Raw genomic sequence first — 26,039 nt, forward strand, 5'->3', positions numbered from 1 at the left:
CTTCTATTTTACATATTTTTGAAAAATTCTCGATATTGATGCATCTGGGAGCAAGACTGTTACAGACCATTGCGTTAAGGGCACAATTTGCTACAACTTTTGTAGTAAAAGTTTCTCTGTACTATGCTTCCGATACCGTTTTTTTCAACACTACTATTTTTAACATTCTTGAAAAATTTTCGACATTGATGCATCTGGGAGCAAAAATGTTACAGACCATTGCGTTAAGGGCACAATTTGCTACAACTTTTGTAGTAAAAGTTTTTCTGTACTATGCTTCCGATACCGTTTTTTTTCAACACTCTTCTATTTTCCACATTTTTGAAAAATTTTCGACATTGATGCATCTGGGAGCAAAAATGTTGCAGACCATTGCGTTAAGGGCACAATTTGCTACAACTTTTGTAGTGAAAGTTTTTCTGTACTCTGCTTCCGATACCGTTTTTTTCAACACTCTTCTATTTTCCACATTTTTGAAAAATTCTCGATATTGATGCATCTGGGAGCAAAAGTGTTACAGACCATTGCGTTAAGGGTACAATTTGCTACAACTTTTGTAGTGAAAGTTTTTCTGTACTCTGCTTCCGATACCGTTTTTTTTCAACACTCTTCTATTTTCCACATTTTTGAAAAATTCTCGATATTGATGCATCTGGGAGCAAAAGTGTTACAGACCATTGCGTTAAGGGTACAATTTGCTACAACTTTTGTAGTAAAAGTTTTTCTGTACTCTGCTTCCGATACCGTTTTTTTTTCAACACTCTTCTATTTTACATATGTTTGAAAAATTCTCGATATTGATGCATCTGGGAGCAAAAATGTTAGAGACCATTGCGTTAAGGGTACAATTTGCTACAACTTTTGTAGTAAAAGTTTTTCTGTACTCTGCTTCCGATACCGTTTTTTTCAACAATCTTCTATTTTCCACATTTTTGAAAAATTCTCGATATTGATGCATCTGGGAGCAAAAGTGTTACAGACCATTGCGTTAAGGGTACAATTTGCTACAACTTTTGTAGTAAAAGTTTTTCTGTACTCTGCTTCCGATACCGTTTTTTTTCAACACTCTTCTATTTTCCACATTTTTGAAAAATTCTCGATATTGATGCATCTGGGAGCAAAAGTGTTACAGACCATTGCGTTAAGGGTACAATTTGCTACAACTTTTGTAGTAAAAGTTTTTCTGTACTCTGCTTCCGATACCGTTTTTTTTTCAACACTCTTCTATTTTACATATGTTTGAAAAATTCTCGATATTGATGCATCTGGGAGCAAAAGTGTTACAGACCATTGCGTTAAGGGCACAATTTGCTACAACTTTTGTAGTAAAAGTTTTTCTGTACTATGCTTCCGATACCGTTTTTTTTCAACACTCTTCTATTTTTAACATTCTTGAAAAATTTTCGACATTGATGCATCTGGGAGCAAAAATGTTACAGACCATTGCGTTAAGGGCACAATTTGCTACAACTTTTGTAGTAAAAGTTTTTCTGTACTCTGCTTCCGATACCGTTTTTTTTTCAACACTCTTCTATTTTACATATGTTTGAAAAATTCTCGATATTGATGCATCTGGGAGCAAAAGTGTTACAGACCATTGCGTTAAGGGCACAATTTGCTACAACTTTTGTAGTAAAAGTTTTTCTGTACTATGCTTCCGATACCGTTTTTTTTCAACACTCTTATATTTTTACATTTTTGAAAAAATCTCCACATTGATGCATCTGGGAGCAAAAATGTTACAGACCATTGCGTTAAGGGCACAATTTGCTACAACTTTTGTAGTAAAAGTTTTTCTGTACTATGCTTCCGATACCGTTTTTTTTCAACACTCTTCTATTTTTAACATTCTTGAAAAATTTTCGACATTGATGCATCTGGGAGCAAAAATGTTACAGACCATTGCGTTAAGGGCACAATTTGCTACAACTTTTGTAGTAAAAGTTTTTCTGTACTCTGCTTCCGATACCGTTTTTTTTCAACACTTCTATTTTCCACATTTTTGAAAAATTCTCGATATTGATGCATCTGGGAGCAAAAATGTTAGAGACCATTGCGTTAAGGGCACAATTTGCTACAACTTTTGTAGTAAAAGTTTTTCTGTACACTGCTTCCGATACCGTTTTTTTTTCAACACTCTTCTATTTTACATATTTTTGAAAAATTCTCGATATTGATGCATCTGGGAGCAAGACTGTTACAGACCATTGCGTTAAGGGCACAATTTGCTACAACTTTTGTAGTAAAAGTTTTTCTGTACTCTGCTTCCGATACCGTTTTTTTCAACACTCTTCTATTTTCCACATTTTTGAAAAATTCTCGATATTGATGCATCTGGGAGCAAAAATGTTACAGACCATTGCGTTAAGGGCACAATTTGCTACAACTTTTGTAGTAAAAGTTTTTCTGTACTATGCTTCCGATACCGTTTTTTTTCAACACTCTTCTATTTTTAACATTCTTGAAAAATTTTCGACATTGATGCATCTGGGAGCAAAAATGTTACAGACCATTGCGTTAAGGGCACAATTTGCTACAACTTTTGTAGTAAAAGTTTTTCTGTACTCTGCTTCCGATACCGTTTTTTTTCAACACTTCTATTTTCCACATTTTTGAAAAATTCTCGATATTGATGCATCTGGGAGCAAAAATGTTAGAGACCATTGCGTTAAGGGCACAATTTGCTACAACTTTTGTAGTAAAAGTTTTTCTGTACACTGCTTCTGATACCGTTTTTTTTTCAACACTCTTCTATTTTACATATTTTTGAAAAATTCTCGATATTGATGCATCTGGGAGCAAGAATGTTACAGACCATTGCGTTAAGGGTACAATTTGCTACAACTTTTGTAGTAAAAGTTTTTCTGTTCCATGCTTCTAATACCGTTTTTTTTCAACACTCTTCTATTTTTCACATTTTTGAAAAATTCTCCACACTGATGCATCTAGGAGCAAAAATGTTACAGACCATTGCGTTAAGGGTACAATTTGCTACAACTTTTGTAGTAAAAGTTTTTCTGTACCATGCTTCGGATACCGTTTTTTTTCAACACTCTTCTATTTTTCACATTTTTGAAAAAATCTCCACATTGATGCATCTAGGAGCAAGAATGTTACAGACCATTGCGTTAAGGGTACAATTTGCTACAACTTTTGTAGTAAAAGTTTTTCTGTACCATGCTTCGGATACCGTTTTTTTTCAACACTCTTCTATTTTTACATTTTTGAAAAAATCTCCACATTGATGCATCTAGGAGCAAAAATGTTACAGACCATTGCGTTAAGGGTACAATTTGCTACAACTTTTGTAGTAAAAGTTTTTCTGTACCATGCTTCGGATACCGTTTTTTTTCAACACTCTTCTATTTTTACATTTTTGAAAAAATCTCCACATTGATGCATCTAGGAGCAAAAATGTTACAGACCATTGCGTTAAGGGTACAATTTGCTACAACTTTTGTAGTAAAAGTTTTTCTGTACCATGCTTCGGATACCGTTTTTTTTCAACACTCTTCTATTTTTACATTTTTGAAAAAATCTCCACATTGATGCATCTGGGAGCAAAAATGTTACAGACCATTGCGTTAAGGGCACAATTTGCTACAACTTTTGTAGTAAAAGTTTTTCTGTACTATGCTTCCGATACCGTTTTTTTTCAACACTCTTCTATTTTTAACATTCTTGAAAAATTTTCGACATTGATGCATCTGGGAGCAAAAATGTTACAGACCATTGCGTTAAGGACACAATTTGCTACAACTTTTGTAGTAAAAGTTTTTCTGTACTCTGCTTCCGATACCGTTTTTTTTCAACACTTCTATTTTCCACATTTTTGAAAAATTCTCGATATTGATGCATCTGGGAGCAAAAATGTTAGAGACCATTGCGTTAAGGGCACAATTTGCTACAACTTTTGTAGTAAAAGTTTTTCTGTACACTGCTTCCGATACCGTTTTTTTTTCAACACTCTTCTATTTTACGTATTTTTGAAAAATTCTCGATATTGATGCATCTGGGAGCAAGAATGTTACAGACCATTGCGTTAAGGGCACAATTTGCTACAACTTTTGTAGTAAAAGTTTTTCTGTACTCTGCTTCCGATACCGTTTTTTTCAACACTCTTCTATTTTCCACATTTTTGAGAAATTCTCGATATTGATGCATATGGGAGCAAAAATGTTACAGACCATTGCGTTAAGGGCACAATTTGCTACAACTTTTGTAGTAAAAGTTTTTCTGTACTCTGCTTCCGATACCGTTTTTTTTAACACTCTTGTATTTTACATATTTTTGAAAAATTCTCGATATTGATGCATCTGGGAGCAAAAATGTTACAGACCATTGCGTTAAGGGCACAATTTGCTACAACTTTTGTAGTAAAAGTTTTTCTGTACCATGCTTCGGATACCGTTTTTTTTCAACACTCTTCTATTTTTACATTTTTGAAAAAATCTCCACATTGATGCATCTGGGAGCAAAAATGTTACAGACCATTGCGTTAAGGGCACAATTTGCTACAACTTTTGTAGTAAAAGTTTTTCTGTACTCTGCTTCCGATACCGTTTTTTTCAACACTCTTCTATTTTCCACATTTTTGAGAAATTCTCGATATTGATGCATATGGGAGCAAAAATGTTACAGACCATTGCGTTAAGGGCACAATTTGCTACAACTTTTGTAGTAAAAGTTTTTCTGTACTCTGCTTCCGATACCGTTTTTTTTAACACTCTTGTATTTTACATATTTTTGAAAAATTCTCGATATTGATGCATCTGGGAGCAAAAATGTTACAGACCATTGCGTTAAGGGCACAATTTGCTACAACTTTTGTAGTAAAAGTTTTTCTGTACCATGCTTCGGATACCGTTTTTTTTCAACACTCTTCTATTTTTACATTTTTGAAAAAATCTCCACATTGATGCATCTGGGAGCAAAAATGTTACAGACCATTGCGTTAAGGGCACAATTTGCTACAACTTTTGTAGTAAAAGTTTTTCTGTACTATGCTTCCGATACCGTTTTTTTTCAACACTCTTCTATTTTTAACATTCTTGAAAAATTTTCGACATTGATGCATCTGGGAGCAAAAATGTTACAGACCATTGCGTTAAGGGCACAATTTGCTACAACTTTTGTAGTAAAAGTTTTTCTGTACTCTGCTTCCGATACCGTTTTTTTTCAACACTTCTATTTTCCACATTTTTGAAAAATTCTCGATATTGATGCATCTGGGAGCAAAAATGTTAGAGACCATTGCGTTAAGGGCACAATTTGCTACAACTTTTGTAGTAAAAGTTTTTCTGTACTCTGCTTCCGATACCGTTTTTTTCAACACTCTTCTATTTTCCACATTTTTGAGAAATTCTCGATATTGATGCATATGGGAGCAAAAATGTTACAGACCATTGCGTTAAGGGCACAATTTGCTACAACTTTTGTAGTAAAAGTTTTTCTGTACTCTGCTTCCGATACCGTTTTTTTTCAACACTTCTATTTTCCACATTTTTGAAAAATTCTCGATATTGATGCATCTGGGAGCAAAAATGTTAGAGACCATTGCGTTAAGGGCACAATTTGCTACAACTTTTGTAGTAAAAGTTTTTCTGTACACTGCTTCCGATACCGTTTTTTTTTCAACACTCTTCTATTTTACGTATTTTTGAAAAATTCTCGATATTGATGCATCTGGGAGCAAGAATGTTACAGACCATTGCGTTAAGGGCACAATTTGCTACAACTTTTGTAGTAAAAGTTTTTCTGTACTCTGCTTCCGATACCGTTTTTTTCAACACTCTTCTATTTTCCACATTTTTGAGAAATTCTCGATATTGATGCATATGGGAGCAAAAATGTTACAGACCATTGCGTTAAGGGCACAATTTGCTACAACTTTTGTAGTAAAAGTTTTTCTGTACTCTGCTTCCGATACCGTTTTTTTTAACACTCTTGTATTTTACATATTTTTGAAAAATTCTCGATATTGATGCATCTGGGAGCAAAAATGTTACAGACCATTGCGTTAAGGGCACAATTTGCTACAACTTTTGTAGTAAAAGTTTTTCTGTACCATGCTTCGGATACCGTTTTTTTTCAACACTCTTCTATTTTTACATTTTTGAAAAAATCTCCACATTGATGCATCTGGGAGCAAAAATGTTACAGACCATTGCGTTAAGGGCACAATTTGCTACAACTTTTGTAGTAAAAGTTTTTCTGTACTATGCTTCCGATACCGTTTTTTTTCAACACTCTTCTATTTTTAACATTCTTGAAAAATTTTCGACATTGATGCATCTGGGAGCAAAAATGTTACAGACCATTGCGTTAAGGGCACAATTTGCTACAACTTTTGTAGTAAAAGTTTTTCTGTACTCTGCTTCCGATACCGTTTTTTTTCAACACTTCTATTTTCCACATTTTTGAAAAATTCTCGATATTGATGCATCTGGGAGCAAAAATGTTAGAGACCATTGCGTTAAGGGCACAATTTGCTACAACTTTTGTAGTAAAAGTTTTTCTGTACTCTGCTTCCGATACCGTTTTTTTCAACACTCTTCTATTTTCCACATTTTTGAGAAATTCTCGATATTGATGCATATGGGAGCAAAAATGTTACAGACCATTGCGTTAAGGGCACAATTTGCTACAACTTTTGTAGTAAAAGTTTTTCTGTACTCTGCTTCCGATACCGTTTTTTTTAACACTCTTGTATTTTACATATTTTTGAAAAATTCTCGATATTGATGCATCTGGGAGCAAAAATGTTACAGACCATTGCGTTAAGGGCACAATTTGCTACAACTTTTGTAGTAAAAGTTTTTCTGTACCATGCTTCGGATACCGTTTTTTTTCAACACTCTTCTATTTTTACATTTTTGAAAAAATCTCCACATTGATGCATCTGGGAGCAAAAATGTTACAGACCATTGCGTTAAGGGCACAATTTGCTACAACTTTTGTAGTAAAAGTTTTTCTGTACTATGCTTCCGATACCGTTTTTTTTCAACACTCTTCTATTTTTAACATTCTTGAAAAATTTTCGACATTGATGCATCTGGGAGCAAAAATGTTACAGACCATTGCGTTAAGGGCACAATTTGCTACAACTTTTGTAGTAAAAGTTTTTCTGTACTCTGCTTCCGATACCGTTTTTTTTCAACACTTCTATTTTCCACATTTTTGAAAAATTCTCGATATTGATGCATCTGGGAGCAAAAATGTTAGAGACCATTGCGTTAAGGGCACAATTTGCTACAACTTTTGTAGTAAAAGTTTTTCTGTACACTGCTTCCGATACCGTTTTTTTTTCAACACTCTTCTATTTTACACATTTTTGAAAAATTCTCGATATTGATGCATCTGGGAGCAAGACTGTTACAAACCATTGCGTTAAGGGCACAATTTGCTACAACTTTTGTAGTAAAAGTTTTTCTGTACTCTGCTTCCGATACCGTTTTTTTCAACACTCTTCTATTTTCCACATTTTTGAAAAATTCTCGATATTGATGCATCTGGGAGCAAAAATGTTACAGACCATTGCGTTAAGGGCACAATTTGCTACAACTTTTGTAGTAAAAGTTTTTCTGTACTCTGCTTCCGATACCGTTTTTTTCAACACTCTTCTATTTTCCACATTTTTGAAAAATTCTCGATATTGATGCATCTGGGAGCAAAAATGTTACAGACCATTGCGTTAAGGGCACAATTTGCTACAACTTTTGTAGTAAAAGTTTTTCTGTACTATGCTTCCGATACCGTTTTTTTTCAACACTCTTCTATTTTTAACATTCTTGAAAAATTTTCGACATTGATGCATCTGGGAGCAAAAATGTTACAGACCATTGCGTTAAGGGCACAATTTGCTACAACTTTTGTAGTAAAAGTTTTTCTGTACTCTGCTTCCGATACCGTTTTTTTCAACACTCTTCTATTTTCCACATTTTTGAAAAATTCTCGATATTGATGCATCTGGGAGCAAAAATGTTACAGACCATTGCGTTAAGGGCACAATTTGCTACAACTTTTGTAGTAAAAGTTTTTCTGTACTCTGCTTCCGATACCGTTTTTTTTTAACACTCTTCTATTTTCCACATTTTTTTAAATTCTCGATATTGATGCATCTGGGAGCAAAAATGTTACAGACCATTGCGTTAAGGGCACAATTTGCTACAACTTTTGTAGTAAAAGTTTTTCTGTACTCTGCTTCCGATACCGTTTTTTTCAACACTCTTCTATTTTCCACATTTTTGAAAAATTCTCGATATTGATGCATATGGGAGCAAAAATGTTACAGACCATTGCGTTAAGGGCACAATTTGCTACAACTTTTGTAGTAAAAGTTTTTCTGTACTCTGCTTCCGATACCGTTTTTTTCAACACTCTTCTATTTTACATATTTTTGAAAAATTCTCGATATTGATGCATCTGGGAGCAAGACTGTTACAAACCATTGCGTTAAGGGCACAATGTGCTACAACTTTTGTAGTAAAAGTTTTTCTGTACTCTGCTTCCGATACCGTTTTTTTCAACACTCTTCTATTTTCCACATTTTTGAAAAATTCTCGATATTGATGCATCTGGGAGCAAAAATGTTACAGACCATTGCGTTAAGGGCACAATTTGCTACAACTTTTGTAGTAAAAGTTTTTCTGTACTCTGCTTCCGATACCGTTTTTTTTTAACACTCTTCTATTTTCCACATTTTTGAAAAATTCTCGATATTGATGCATCTGGGAGCAAAAATGTTACAGACCATTGCGTTAAGGGCACAATTTGCTACAACTTTTGTAGTAAAAGTTTTTCTGTACTCTGCTTCCGATACCGTTTTTTTCAACACTCTTCTATTTTCCACATTTTTGAAAAATTCTCGATATTGATGCATATGGGAGCAAAAATGTTACAGACCATTGCGTTAAGGGCACAATTTGCTACAACTTTTGTAGTAAAAGTTTTTCTGTACTCTGCTTCCGATACCGTTTTTTTTCAACACTTCTATTTTCCACATTTTTGAAAAATTCTCGATATTGATGCATCTGGAAGCAAAAATGTTAGAGACCATTGCGTTAAGGGCACAATTTGCTACAACTTTTGTAGTAAAAGTTTTTCTGTACTATGCTTCCGATACCGTTTTTTTTCAACACTCTTCTATTTTTAACATTCTTGAAAAATTTTCGACATTGATGCATCTGGGAGCAAAAATGTTACAGACCATTGCGTTAAGGGCACAATTTGCTACAACTTTTGTAGTAAAAGTTTTTCTGTACTCTGCTTCCGATACCGTCTTTTTCAACACTCTTCTATTTTCCACATTTTTGAAAAATTCTCGATATTGATGCATCTGGGAGCAAAAATGTTACAGACCATTGCGTTAAGTGCACAATTTGCTACAACTTTTGTAGTAAAAGTTTTTCTGTACTCTGCTTCCGATACCGTTTTTTTTTTAACACTCTTCTATTTTCCACATTTTTGAAAAATTCTCGATATTGATGCATCTGGGAGCAAGACTGTTACAAACCATTGCGTTAAGGGCACAATTTGCTACAACTTTTGTAGTAAAAGTTTTTCTGTACTCTGCTTCCGATACCGTTTTTTTCAACACTCTTCTATTTTCCACATTTTTGAAAAATTCTCGATATTGATGCATCTGGGAGCAAAAATGTTACAGACAATTGCGTTAAGGGCACAATTTGCTACAACTTTTGTAGTAAAAGTTTTTCTGTACTCTGCTTCCGATACCGTTTTTTTCAACACTCTTCTATTTTCCACATTTTTGAAAAATTCTCGATATTGATGCATCTGGGAGCAAAAATGTTACAGACCATTGCGTTAAGGGCACAATTTGCTACAACTTTTGTAGTAAAAGTTTTTCTGTACTCTGCTTCCGATACCGTTTTTTTTTAACACTCTTCTATTTTCCACATTTTTGAAAAATTCTCGATATTGATGCATCTGGGAGCAAAAATGTTACAGACCATTGCGTTAAGGGCACAATTTGCTACAACTTTTGTAGTAAAAGTTTTTCTGTACTCTGCTTCCGATACCGTTTTTTTCAACACTCTTCTATTTTCCACATTTTTGAAAAATTCTCGATATTGATGCATATGGGAGCAAAAATGTTACAGACCATTGCGTTAAGGGCACAATTTGCTACAACTTTTGTAGTAAAAGTTTTTCTGTACTCTGCTTCCGATACCGTTTTTTTTCAACACTTCTATTTTCCACATTTTTGAAAAATTCTCGATATTGATGCATCTGGAAGCAAAAATGTTAGAGACCATTGCGTTAAGGGCACAATTTGCTACAACTTTTGTAGTAAAAGTTTTTCTGTACTATGCTTCCGATACCGTTTTTTTTCAACACTCTTCTATTTTTAACATTCTTGAAAAATTTTCGACATTGATGCATCTGGGAGCAAAAATGTTACAGACCATTGCGTTAAGGGCACAATTTGCTACAACTTTTGTAGTAAAAGTTTTTCTGTACTCTGCTTCCGATACCGTCTTTTTCAACACTCTTCTATTTTCCACATTTTTGAAAAATTCTCGATATTGATGCATCTGGGAGCAAAAATGTTACAGACCATTGCGTTAAGTGCACAATTTGCTACAACTTTTGTAGTAAAAGTTTTTCTGTACTCTGCTTCCGATACCGTTTTTTTTTTAACACTCTTCTATTTTCCACATTTTTGAAAAATTCTCGATATTGATGCATCTGGGAGCAAGACTGTTACAAACCATTGCGTTAAGGGCACAATTTGCTACAACTTTTGTAGTAAAAGTTTTTCTGTACTCTGCTTCCGATACCGTTTTTTTCAACACTCTTCTATTTTCCACATTTTTGAAAAATTCTCGATATTGATGCATCTGGGAGCAAAAATGTTACAGACAATTGCGTTAAGGGCACAATTTGCTACAACTTTTGTAGTAAAAGTTTTTCTGTACTCTGCTTCCGATACCGTTTTTTTTTAACACTCTTCTATTTTCCACATTTTTGAAAAATTCTCGATATTGATGCATCTGGGAGCAAAAATGTTACAGACCATTGCGTTAAGGGCACAATTTGCTACAACTTTTGTAGTAAAAGTTTTTCTGTACTCTGCTTCCGATACCGTTTTTTTCAACACTCTTCTATTTTCCACATTTTTGAAAAATTCTCGATATTGATGCATATGGGAGCAAAAATGTTACAGACCATTGCGTTAAGGGCACAATTTGCTACAACTTTTGTAGTAAAAGTTTTTCTGTACTCTGCTTCCGATACCGTTTTTTTTTAACACTCTTGTATTTTACATATTTTTGAAAAATTCTCGATATTGATGCATCTGGGAGCAAAAATGTTACAGACCATTGCGTTAAGGGCACAATTTGCTACAACTTTTGTAGTAAAAGTTTTTCTGTACTCTGCTTCCGATACCGTTTTTTTTCAACACTTCTATTTTCCACATTTTTGAAAAATTCTCGATATTGATGCATCTGGAAGCAAAAATGTTAGAGACCATTGCGTTAAGGGCACAATTTGCTACAACTTTTGTAGTAAAAGTTTTTCTGTACTCTGCTTCCGATACCGTTTTTTTTCAACACTTCTATTTTCCACATTTTTGAAAAATTCTCGATATTGATGCATCTGGGAGCAAAAATGTTGCAGACCATTGCGTTAAGGGCACAATTTGCTACAACTTTTGTAGTAAAAGTTTTTCTGTACTATGCTTCCGATACCGTTTTTTTTCAACACTCTTCTATTTTTAACATTCTTGAAAAATTTTCGACATTGATGCATCTGGGAGCAAAAATGTTACAGACCATTGCGTTAAGGGCACAATTTGCTACAACTTTTGTAGTAAAAGTTTTTCTGTACTCTGCTTCCGATACCGTTTTTTTCAACACTCTTCTATTTTCCACATTTTTGAAAAATTCTCGATATTGATGCATCTGGGAGCAAAAATGTTACAGACCATTGCGTTAAGTGCACAATTTGCTACAACTTTTGTAGTAAAAGTTTTTCTGTACTCTGCTTCCGATACCGTTTTTTTTTTAACACTCTTCTATTTTCCACATTTTTGAAAAATTCTCGATATTGATGCATCTGGGAGCAAAAATGTTACAGACCATTGCGTTAAGGGCACAATTTGCTACAACTTTTGTAGTAAAAGTTTTTCTGTACTCTGCTTCCGATACCGTTTTTTTTTAACACTCTTCTATTTTCCACATTTTTGAAAAATTCTCGATATTGATGCATCTGGGAGCAAAAATGTTACAGACCATTGCGTTAAGGGCACAATTTGCTACAACTTTTGTAGTAAAAGTTTTTCTGTACTCTGCTTCCGATACCGTTTTTTTCAACACTCTTCTATTTTCCACATTTTTGAAAAATTCTCGATATTGATGCATCTGGGAGCAAAAATGTTACAGACCATTGCGTTAAGGGCACAATTTGCTACAACTTTTGTAGTAAAAGTTTTTCTGTACTCTGCTTCCGATACCGTTTTTTTTTAACACTCTTCTATTTTCCACATTTTTGAAAAATTCTCGATATTGATGCATCTGGGAGCAAAAATGTTACAGACCATTGCGTTAAGGGCACAATTTGCTACAACTTTTGTAGTAAAAGTTTTTCTGTACTCTGCTTCCGATACCGTTTTTTTCAACACTCTTCTATTTTACATATTTTTGAAAAATTCTCGATATTGATGCATCTGGGAGCAAGACTGTTACAAACCATTGCGTTAAGGGCACAATGTGCTACAACTTTTGTAGTAAAAGTTTTTCTGTACTCTGCTTCCGATACCGTTTTTTTCAACACTCTTCTATTTTCCACATTTTTGAAAAATTCTCGATATTGATGCATCTGGGAGCAAAAATGTTACAGACCATTGCGTTAAGGGCACAATTTGCTACAACTTTTGTAGTAAAAGTTTTTCTGTACTCTGCTTCCGATACCGTTTTTTTTTAACACTCTTCTATTTTCCACATTTTTGAAAAATTCTCGATATTGATGCATCTGGGAGCAAAAATGTTACAGACCATTGCGTTAAGGGCACAATTTGCTACAACTTTTGTAGTAAAAGTTTTTCTGTACTCTGCTTCCGATACCGTTTTTTTCAACACTCTTCTATTTTCCACATTTTTGAAAAATTCTCGATATTGATGCATATGGGAGCAAAAATGTTACAGACCATTGCGTTAAGGGCACAATTTGCTACAACTTTTGTAGTAAAAGTTTTTCTGTACTCTGCTTCCGATACCGTTTTTTTTTAACACTCTTGTATTTTACATATTTTTGAAAAATTCTCGATATTGATGCATCTGGGAGCAAAAATGTTACAGACCATTGCGTTAAGGGCACAATTTGCTACAACTTTTGTAGTAAAAGTTTTTCTGTACTATGCTTCCGATACCGTTTTTTTTCAACAATCTTCTATTTTTAACATTCTTGAAAAATTTTCGACATTGATGCATCTGGGAGCAAAAATGTTACAGACCATTGCGTTAAGGGCACAATTTGCTACAACTTTTGTAGTAAAAGTTTTTCTGTACTCTGCTTCCGATACCGTTTTTTTTTAACACTCTTCTATTTTCCACATTTTTGAAAAATTCTCGATATTGATGCATCTGGGAGCAAAAATGTTACAGACCATTGCGTTAAGGGCACAATTTGCTACAACTTTTGTAGTAAAAGTTTTTCTGTACTCTGCTTCCGATACCGTTTTTTTCAACACTCTTCTATTTTCCACATTTTTGAAAAATTCTCGATATTGATGCATATGGGAGCAAAAATGTTACAGACCATTGCGTTAAGGGCACAATTTGCTACAACTTTTGTAGTAAAAGTTTTTCTGTACTCTGCTTCCGATACCGTTTTTTTTTAACACTCTTGTATTTTCCACATTTTTGAAAAATTCTCGATATTGATGCATCTGGGAGCAAAAATGTTACAGACCATTGCGTTAAGGGCACAATTTGCTACAACTTTTGTAGTAAAAGTTTTTCTGTACTCTGCTTCCGATACCGTTTTTTTTTAACACTCTTCTATTTTCCACATTTTTGAAAAATTCTCGATATTGATGCATCTGGGAGCAAAAATGTTACAGACCATTGCGTTAAGGGCACAATTTGCTACAACTTTTGTAGTAAAAGTTTTTCTGTACTCTGCTTCCGATACCGTTTTTTTTCAACACTTCTATTTTCCACATTTTTGAAAAATTCTCGATATTGATGCATCTGGAAGCAAAAATGTTAGAGACCATTGCGTTAAGGGCACAATTTGCTACAACTTTTGTAGTAAAAGTTTTTCTGTACTATGCTTCCGATACCGTTTTTTTTCAACACTCTTCTATTTTTAACATTCTTGAAAAATTTTCGACATTGATGCATCTGGGAGCAAAAATGTTACAGACCATTGCGTTAAGGGCACAATTTGCTACAACTTTTGTAGTAAAAGTTTTTCTGTACTCTGCTTCCGATACCGTTTTTTTCAACACTCTTCTATTTTCCACATTTTTGAAAAATTCTCGATATTGATGCATCTGGGAGCAAAAATGTTACAGACCATTGCGTTAAGTGCACAATTTGCTACAACTTTTGTAGTAAAAGTTTTTCTGTACTCTGCTTCCGATACCGTTTTTTTTTAACACTCTTCTATTTTCCACATTTTTGAAAAATTCTCGATATTGATGCATCTGGGAGCAAGACTGTTACAAACCATTGCGTTAAGGGCACAATTTGCTACAACTTTTGTAGTAAAAGTTTTTCTGTACTCTGCTTCCGATACCGTTTTTTTCAACACTCTTCTATTTTCCACATTTTTGAAAAATTCTCGATATTGATGCATCTGGGAGCAAAAATGTTACAGACCATTGCGTTAAGGGCACAATTTGCTACAACTTTTGTAGTAAAAGTTTTTCTGTACTCTGCTTCCGATACCGTTTTTTTTTAACACTCTTCTATTTTCCACATTTTTGAAAAATTCTCGATATTGATGCATCTGGGAGCAAAAATGTTACAGACCATTGCGTTAAGGGCACAATTTGCTACAACTTTTGTAGTAAAAGTTTTTCTGTACTCTGCTTCCGATACCGTTTTTTTCAACACTCTTCTATTTTCCACATTTTTGAAAAATTCTCGATATTGATGCATATGGGAGCAAAAATGTTACAGACCATTGCGTTAAGGGCACAATTTGCTACAACTTTTGTAGTAAAAGTTTTTCTGTACTCTGCTTCCGATACCGTTTTTTTTTAACACTCTTGTATTTTACATATTTTTGAAAAATTCTCGATATTGATGCATCTGGGAGCAAAAATGTTACAGACCATTGCGTTAAGGGTACAATTTGCTACAACTTTTGTAGTAAAAGTTTTTCTGTACTCTGCTTCCGATACCGTTTTTTTTCAACACTTCTATTTTCCACATTTTTGAAAAATTCTCGATATTGATGCATCTGGAAGCAAAAATGTTAGAGACCATTGCGTTAAGGGCACAATTTGCTACAACTTTTGTAGTAAAAGTTTTTCTGTACTCTGCTTCCGATACCGTTTTTTTTCAACACTTCTATTTTCCACATTTTTGAAAAATTCTCGATATTGATGCATCTGGGAGCAAAAATGTTGCAGACCATTGCGTTAAGGGCACAATTTGCTACAACTTTTGTAGTAAAAGTTTTTCTGTACTATGCTTCCGATACCGTTTTTTTTCAACACTCTTCTATTTTTAACATTCTTGAAAAATTTTCGACATTGATGCATCTGGGAGCAAAAATGTTACAGACCATTGCGTTAAGGGCACAATTTGCTACAACTTTTGTAGTAAAAGTTTTTCTGTACTCTGCTTCCGATACCGTTTTTTTCAACACTCTTCTATTTTCCACATTTTTGAAAAATTCTCGATATTGATGCATCTGGGAGCAAAAATGTTACAGACCATTGCGTTAAGTGCACAATTTGCTACAACTTTTGTAGTAAAAGTTTTTCTGTACTCTGCTTCCGATACCGTTTTTTTTTTAACACTCTTCTATTTTCCACATTTTTGAAAAATTCTCGATATTGATGCATCTGGGAGCAAGACTGTTACAAACCATTGCGTTAAGGGCACAATTTGCTACAACTTTTGTAGTAAAAGTTTTTCTGTACTCTGCTTCCGATACCGTTTTTTTCAACACTCTTCTATTTTCCACATTTTTGAAAAATTCTCGATATTGATGCATCTGGGAGCAAAAATGTTACAGACCATTGCGTTAAGGGCACAATTTGCTACAACTTTTGTAGTAAAAGTTTTTCTGTACTCTGCTTCCGATACCGTTTTTTTTTAACACTCTTCTATTTTCCACATTTTTGAAAAATTCTCGATATTGATGCATCTGGGAGCAAAAATGTTACAGACCATTGCGTTAAGGGCACAATTTGCTACAACTTTTGTAGTAAAAGTTTTTCTGTACTCTGCTTCCGATACCGTTTTTTTCAACACTCTTCTATTTTCCACATTTTTGAAAAATTCTCGATATTGATGCATCTGGGAGCAAGACTGTTACAAACCATTGCGTTAAGGGCACAATTTGCTACAACTTTTGTAGTAAAAGTTTTTCTGTACTCTGCTTCCGATACCGTTTTTTTCAACACTCTTCTATTTTCCACATTTTTGAAAAATTCTCGATATTGATGCATCTGGGAGCAAAAATGTTACAGACCATTGCGTTAAGGGCACAATTTGCTACAACTTTTGTAGTAAAAGTTTTTCTGTACTCTGCTTCCGATACCGTTTTTTTTTAACACTCTTCTATTTTCCACATTTTTGAAAAATTCTCGATATTGATGCATCTGGGAGCAAAAATGTTACAGACCATTGCGTTAAGGGCACAATTTGCTACAACTTTTGTAGTAAAAGTTTTTCTGTACTCTGCTTCCGATACCGTTTTTTTTTAACACTCTTCTATTTTCCACATTTTTGAAAAATTCTCGATATTGATGCATCTGGGAGCAAAAATGTTAGAGACCATTGCGTTAAGGGCACAATTTGCTACAACTTTTGTAGTAAAAGTTTTTCTGTACTCTGCTTCCGATACCGTTTTTTTCAACACTCTTCTATTTTCCACATTTTTGAAAAATTCTCGATATTGATGCATCTGGGAGCAAAAATGTTACAGACCATTGCGTTAAGTGCACAATTTGCTACAACTTTTGTAGTAAAAGTTTTTCTGTACTCTGCTTCCGATACCGTTTTTTTTTAACACTCTTCTATTTTCCACATTTTTGAAAAATTCTCGATATTGATGCATCTGGGAGCAAGACTGTTACAAACCATTGCGTTAAGGGCACAATTTGCTACAACTTTTGTAGTAAAAGTTTTTCTGTACTCTGCTTCCGATACCGTTTTTTTCAACACTCTTCTATTTTCCACATTTTTGAAAAATTCTCGATATTGATGCATCTGGGAGCAAAAATGTTACAGACCATTGCGTTAAGGGCACAATTTGCTACAACTTTTGTAGTAAAAGTTTTTCTGTACTCTGCTTCCGATACCGTTTTTTTTTAACACTCTTCTATTTTCCACATTTTTGAAAAATTCTCGATATTGATGCATCTGGGAGCAAAAATGTTACAGACCATTGCGTTAAGGGCACAATTTGCTACAACTTTTGTAGTAAAAGTTTTTCTGTACTCTGCTTCCGATACCGTTTTTTTCAACACTCTTCTATTTTCCACATTTTTGAAAAATTCTCGATATTGATGCATATGGGAGCAAAAATGTTACAGACCATTGCGTTAAGGGCACAATTTGCTACAACTTTTGTAGTAAAAGTTTTTCTGTACTCTGCTTCCGATACCGTTTTTTTTTAACACTCTTGTATTTTACATATTTTTGAAAAATTCTCGATATTGATGCATCTGGGAGCAAAAATGTTACAGACCATTGCGTTAAGGGCACAATTTGCTACAACTTTTGTAGTAAAAGTTTTTCTGTACTCTGCTTCCGATACCGTTTTTTTTCAACACTTCTATTTTCCACATTTTTGAAAAATTCTCGATATTGATGCATCTGGAAGCAAAAATGTTAGAGACCATTGCGTTAAGGGCACAATTTGCTACAACTTTTGTAGTAAAAGTTTTTCTGTACTCTGCTTCCGATACCGTTTTTTTTCAACACTTCTATTTTCCACATTTTTGAAAAATTCTCGATATTGATGCATCTGGGAGCAAAAATGTTGCAGACCATTGCGTTAAGGGCACAATTTGCTACAACTTTTGTAGTAAAAGTTTTTCTGTACTATGCTTCCGATACCGTTTTTTTTCAACACTCTTCTATTTTTAACATTCTTGAAAAATTTTCGACATTGATGCATCTGGGAGCAAAAATGTTACAGACCATTGCGTTAAGGGCACAATTTGCTACAACTTTTGTAGTAAAAGTTTTTCTGTACTCTGCTTCCGATACCGTTTTTTTCAACACTCTTCTATTTTCCACATTTTTGAAAAATTCTCGATATTGATGCATCTGGGAGCAAAAATGTTACAGACCATTGCGTTAAGTGCACAATTTGCTACAACTTTTGTAGTAAAAGTTTTTCTGTACTCTGCTTCCGATACCGTTTTTTTTTTAACACTCTTCTATTTTCCACATTTTTGAAAAATTCTCGATATTGATGCATCTGGGAGCAAGACTGTTACAAACCATTGCGTTAAGGGCACAATTTGCTACAACTTTTGTAGTAAAAGTTTTTCTGTACTCTGCTTCCGATACCGTTTTTTTCAACACTCTTCTATTTTCCACATTTTTGAAAAATTCTCGATATTGATGCATCTGGGAGCAAAAATGTTACAGACCATTGCGTTAAGGGCACAATTTGCTACAACTTTTGTAGTAAAAGTTTTTCTGTACTCTGCTTCCGATACCGTTTTTTTTTAACACTCTTCTATTTTCCACATTTTTGAAAAATTCTCGATATTGATGCATCTGGGAGCAAAAATGTTACAGACCATTGCGTTAAGGGCACAATTTGCTACAACTTTTGTAGTAAAAGTTTTTCTGTACTCTGCTTCCGATACCGTTTTTTTTTAACACTCTTCTATTTTCCACATTTTTGAAAAATTCTCGATATTGATGCATCTGGGAGCAAAAATGTTACAGACCATTGCGTTAAGGGCACAATTTGCTACAACTTTTGTAGTAAAAGTTTTTCTGTACTCTGCTTCCGATACCGTTTTTTTTCAACACTTCTATTTTCCACATTTTTGAAAAATTCTCGATATTGATGCATCTGGGAGCAAAAATGTTAGAGACCATTGCGTTAAGGGCACAATTTGCTACAACTTTTGTAGTAAAAGTTTTTCTGTACTCTGCTTCCGATTCCGTTTTTTTCAACACTTCTATTTTCCACATTTTTGAAAAATTCTCGATATTGATGCATCTGGGAGCAAAAATGTTGCAGACCATTGCGTTAAGGGCACAATTTGCTACAACTTTTGTAGTAAAAGTTTTTCTGTACTATGCTTCCGATACCGTTTTTTTTCAACACTCTTCTATTTTTAACATTCTTGAAAAATTTTCGACATTGATGCATCTGGGAGCAAAAATGTTACAGACCATTGCGTTAAGGGCACAATTTGCTACAACTTTTGTAGTAAAAGTTTTTCTGTACTCTGCTTCCGATACCGTTTTTTTTTAACACTCTTCTATTTTCCACATTTTTGAAAAATTCTCGATATTGATGCATCTGGGAGCAAAAATGTTACAGACCATTGCGTTAAGGGCACAATTTGCTACAACTTTTGTAGTAAAAGTTTTTCTGTACTCTGCTTCCGATACCGTTTTTTTTTAACACTCTTCTATTTTCCACATTTTTGAAAAATTCTCGATATTGATGCATCTGGGAGCAAAAATGTTACAGACCATTGCGTTAAGGGCACAATTTGCTACAACTTTTGTAGTAAAAGTTTTTCTGTACTCTGCTTCCGATACCGTTTTTTTTCAACACTTCTATTTTCCACATTTTTGAAAAATTCTCGATATTGATGCATCTGGGAGCAAAAATGTTAGAGACCATTGCGTTAAGGGCACAATTTGCTACAACTTTTGTAGTAAAAGTTTTTCTGTACTCTGCTTCCGATTCCGTTTTTTTCAACACTTCTATTTTCCACATTTTTGAAAAATTCTCGATATTGATGCATCTGGGAGCAAAAATGTTGCAGACCATTGCGTTAAGGGCACAATTTGCTACAACTTTTGTAGTAAAAGTTTTTCTGTACTATGCTTCCGATACCGTTTTTTTTCAACACTCTTCTATTTTTAACATTCTTGAAAAATTTTCGACATTGATGCATCTGGGAGCAAAAATGTTACAGACCATTGCGTTAAGGGCACAATTTGCTACAACTTTTGTAGTAAAAGTTTTTCTGTACTCTGCTTCCGATACCGTTTTTTTTTAACACTCTTCTATTTTCCACATTTTTGAAAAATTCTCGATATTGATGCATCTGGGAGCAAAAATGTTACAGACCATTGCGTTAAGGGCACAATTTGCTACAACTTTTGTAGTAAAAGTTTTTCTGTACTCTGCTTCCGATACCGTTTTTTTCAACACTCTTCTATTTTCCACATTTTTGAAAAATTCTCGATATTGATGCATATGGGAGCAAAAATGTTACAGACCATTGCGTTAAGGGCACAATTTGCTACAACTTTTGTAGTAAAAGTTTTTCTGTACTCTGCTTCCGATACCGTTTTTTTTTAACACTCTTGTATTTTACATATTTTTGAAAAATTCTCGATATTGATGCATCTGGGAGCAAAAATGTTACAGACCATTGCGTTAAGGGCACAATTTGCTACAACTTTTGTAGTAAAAGTTTTTCTGTACTCTGCTTCCGATACCGTTTTTTTTCAACACTTCTATTTTCCACATTTTTGAAAAATTCTCGATATTGATGCATCTGGAAGCAAAAATGTTAGAGACCATTGCGTTAAGGGCACAATTTGCTACAACTTTTGTAGTAAAAGTTTTTCTGTACTCTGCTTCCGATACCGTTTTTTTTCAACACTTCTATTTTCCACATTTTTGAAAAATTCTCGATATTGATGCATCTGGGAGCAAAAATGTTGCAGACCATTGCGTTAAGGGCACAATTTGCTACAACTTTTGTAGTAAAAGTTTTTCTGTACTCTGCTTCCGATACCGTTTTTTTCAACACTCTTCTATTTTCCACATTTTTGAAAAATTCTCGATATTGATGCATCTGGGAGCAAAAATGTTACAGACCATTGCGTTAAGTGCACAATTTGCTACAACTTTTGTAGTAAAAGTTTTTCTGTACTCTGCTTCCGATACCGTTTTTTTTTTAACACTCTTCTATTTTCCACATTTTTGAAAAATTCTCGATATTGATGCATCTGGGAGCAAGACTGTTACAAACCATTGCGTTAAGGGCACAATTTGCTACAACTTTTGTAGTAAAAGTTTTTCTGTACTCTGCTTCCGATACCGTTTTTTTCAACACTCTTCTATTTTCCACATTTTTGAAAAATTCTCGATATTGATGCATCTGGGAGCAAAAATGTTACAGACCATTGCGTTAAGGGCACAATTTGCTACAACTTTTGTAGTAAAAGTTTTTCTGTACTCTGCTTCCGATACCGTTTTTTTTTAACACTCTTCTATTTTCCACATTTTTGAAAAATTCTCGATATTGATGCATCTGGGAGCAAAAATGTTACAGACCATTGCGTTAAGGGCACAATTTGCTACAACTTTTGTAGTAAAAGTTTTTCTGTACTCTGCTTCCGATACCGTTTTTTTCAACACTCTTCTATTTTCCACATTTTTGAAAAATTCTCGATATTGATGCATCTGGGAGCAAGACTGTTACAAACCATTGCGTTAAGGGCACAATTTGCTACAACTTTTGTAGTAAAAGTTTTTCTGTACTCTGCTTCCGATACCGTTTTTTTCAACACTCTTCTATTTTCCACATTTTTGAAAAATTCTCGATATTGATGCATCTGGGAGCAAAAATGTTACAGACCATTGCGTTAAGGGCACAATTTGCTACAACTTTTGTAGTAAAAGTTTTTCTGTACTCTGCTTCCGATACCGTTTTTTTTTAACACTCTTCTATTTTCCACATTTTTGAAAAATTCTCGATATTGATGCATCTGGGAGCAAAAATGTTACAGACCATTGCGTTAAGGGCACAATTTGCTACAACTTTTGTAGTAAAAGTTTTTCTGTACTCTGCTTCCGATACCGTTTTTTTTTAACACTCTTCTATTTTCCACATTTTTGAAAAATTCTCGATATTGATGCATCTGGGAGCAAAAATGTTACAGACCATTGCGTTAAGGGCACAATTTGCTACAACTTTTGTAGTAAAAGTTTTTCTGTACTCTGCTTCCGATACCGTTTTTTTTCAACACTTCTATTTTCCACATTTTTGAAAAATTCTCGATATTGATGCATCTGGGAGCAAAAATGTTAGAGACCATTGCGTTAAGGGCACAATTTGCTACAACTTTTGTAGTAAAAGTTTTTCTGTACTCTGCTTCCGATTCCGTTTTTTTCAACACTTCTATTTTCCACATTTTTGAAAAATTCTCGATATTGATGCATCTGGGAGCAAAAATGTTGCAGACCATTGCGTTAAGGGCACAATTTGCTACAACTTTTGTAGTAAAAGTTTTTCTGTACTATGCTTCCGATACCGTTTTTTTTCAACACTCTTCTATTTTTAACATTCTTGAAAAATTTTCGACATTGATGCATCTGGGAGCAAAAATGTTACAGACCATTGCGTTAAGGGCACAATTTGCTACAACTTTTGTAGTAAAAGTTTTTCTGTACTCTGCTTCCGATACCGTTTTTTTTTAACACTCTTCTATTTTCCACATTTTTGAAAAATTCTCGATATTGATGCATCTGGGAGCAAAAATGTTACAGACCATTGCGTTAAGGGCACAATTTGCTACAACTTTTGTAGTAAAAGTTTTTCTGTACTCTGCTTCCGATACCGTTTTTTTCAACACTCTTCTATTTTCCACATTTTTGAAAAATTCTCGATATTGATGCATCTGGGAGCAAGACTGTTACAAACCATTGCGTTAAGGGCACAATTTGCTACAACTTTTGTAGTAAAAGTTTTTCTGTACTCTGCTTCCGATACCGTTTTTTTCAACACTCTTCTATTTTCCACATTTTTGAAAAATTCTCGATATTGATGCATCTGGGAGCAAAAATGTTACAGACCATTGCGTTAAGGGCACAATTTGCTACAACTTTTGTAGTAAAAGTTTTTCTGTACTCTGCTTCCGATACCGTTTTTTTTTAACACTCTTCTATTTTCCACATTTTTGAAAAATTCTCGATATTGATGCATCTGGGAGCAAAAATGTTACAGACCATTGCGTTAAGGGCACAATTTGCTACAACTTTTGTAGTAAAAGTTTTTCTGTACTCTGCTTCCGATACCGTTTTTTTTTAACACTCTTCTATTTTCCACATTTTTGAAAAATTCTCGATATTGATGCATCTGGGAGCAAAAATGTTACAGACCATTGCGTTAAGGGCACAATTTGCTACAACTTTTGTAGTAAAAGTTTTTCTGTACTCTGCTTCCGATACCGTTTTTTTTCAACACTTCTATTTTCCACATTTTTGAAAAATTCTCGATATTGATGCATCTGGGAGCAAAAATGTTAGAGACCATTGCGTTAAGGGCACAATTTGCTACAACTTTTGTAGTAAAAGTTTTTCTGTACTCTGCTTCCGATTCCGTTTTTTTCAACACTTCTATTTTCCACATTTTTGAAAAATTCTCGATATTGATGCATCTGGGAGCAAAAATGTTGCAGACCATTGCGTTAAGGGCACAATTTGCTACAACTTTTGTAGTAAAAGTTTTTCTGTACTATGCTTCCGATACCGTTTTTTTTCAACACTCTTCTATTTTTAACATTCTTGAAAAATTTTCGACATTGATGCATCTGGGAGCAAAAATGTTACAGACCATTGCGTTAAGGGCACAATTTGCTACAACTTTTGTAGTAAAAGTTTTTCTGTACTCTGCTTCCGATACCGTTTTTTTTTAACACTCTTCTATTTTCCACATTTTTGAAAAATTCTCGATATTGATGCATCTGGGAGCAAAAATGTTACAGACCATTGCGTTAAGGGCACAATGTGCTACAACTTTTGTAGTAAAAGTTTTTCTGTACTCTGCTTCCGATACCGTTTTTTTCAACACTCTTCTATTTTCCACATTTTTGAAAAATTCTCGATATTGATGCATCTGGGAGCAAGACTGTTACAAACCATTGCGTTAAGGGCACAATTTGCTACAACTTTTGTAGTAAAAGTTTTTCTGTACTCTGCTTCCGATACCGTTTTTTTCAACACTCTTCTATTTTCCACATTTTTGAAAAATTCTCGATATTGATGCATCTGGGAGCAAAAATGTTACAGACCATTGCGTTAAGGGCACAATTTGCTACAACTTTTGTAGTAAAAGTTTTTCTGTACTCTGCTTCCGATACCGTTTTTTTTTAACACTCTTCTATTTTCCACATTTTTGAAAAATTCTCGATATTGATGCATCTGGGAGCAAAAATGTTACAGACCATTGCGTTAAGGGCACAATTTGCTACAACTTTTGTAGTAAAAGTTTTTCTGTACTCTGCTTCCGATACCGTTTTTTTTTAACACTCTTCTATTTTCCACATTTTTGAAAAATTCTCGATATTGATGCATCTGGGAGCAAAAATGTTACAGACCATTGCGTTAAGGGCACAATTTGCTACAACTTTTGTAGCAAAAGTTTTTCTGTACTCTGCTTCCGATACCGTTTTTTTTCAACACTTCTATTTTCCACATTTTTGAAAAATTCTCGATATTGATGCATCTGGGAGCAAAAATGTTAGAGACCATTGCGTTAAGGGCACAATTTGCTACAACTTTTGTAGTAAAAGTTTTTCTGTACTCTGCTTCCGATTCCGTTTTTTTCAACACTTCTATTTTCCACATTTTTGAAAAATTCTCGATATTGATGCATCTGGGAGCAAAAATGTTGCAGACCATTGCGTTAAGGGCACAATTTGCTACAACTTTTGTAGTAAAAGTTTTTCTGTACTATGCTTCCGATACCGTTTTTTTTCAACACTCTTCTATTTTTAACATTCTTGAAAAATTTTCGACATTGATGCATCTGGGAGCAAAAATGTTACAGACCATTGCGTTAAGGGCACAATTTGCTACAGCTTTTGTAGTAAAAGTTTTTCTGTACTCTGCTTCCGATACCGTTTTTTTCAACACTCTTCTATTTTCCACATTTTTTAAAAATTCTCGATATTGATGCATCTGGGAGCAAAAATGTTACAGACCATTGCGTTAAGTGCACAATTTGCTACAACTTTTGTAGTAAAAGTTTTTCTGTACTCTGCTTCCGATACCGTTTTTTTTTTAACACTCTTCTATTTTCCACATTTTTGAAAAATTCTCGATATTGATGCATCTGGGAGCAAGACTGTTACAAACCATTGCGTTAAGGGCACAATTTGCTACAACTTTTGTAGTAAAAGTTTTTCTGTACTCTGCTTCCGATACCGTTTTTTTCAACACTCTTCTATTTTCCACATTTTTGAAAAATTCTCGATATTGATGCATCTGGGAGCAAAAATGTTACAGACCATTGCGTTAAGGGCACAATTTGCTACAACTTTTGTAGTAAAAGTTTTTCTGTACTCTGCTTCCGATACCGTTTTTTTTTAACACTCTTCTATTTTCCACATTTTTGAAAAATTCTCGATATTGATGCATCTGGGAGCAAAAATGTTACAGACCATTGCGTTAAGGGCACAATTTGCTACAACTTTTGTAGTAAAAGTTTTTCTGTACTCTGCTTCCGATACCGTTTTTTTTTAACACTCTTCTATTTTCCACATTTTTGAAAAATTCTCGATATTGATGCATCTGGGAGCAAAAATGTTACAGACCATTGCGTTAAGGGCACAATTTGCTACAACTTTTGTAGTAAAAGTTTTTCTGTACTCTGCTTCCGATACCGTTTT

Source organism: Onthophagus taurus, unplaced genomic scaffold (assembly GCF_036711975.1).
Source record: "Onthophagus taurus isolate NC unplaced genomic scaffold, IU_Otau_3.0 ScKx7SY_14, whole genome shotgun sequence".
Classification (NCBI taxonomy): Eukaryota; Metazoa; Arthropoda; class Insecta; order Coleoptera; family Scarabaeidae; genus Onthophagus; species Onthophagus taurus.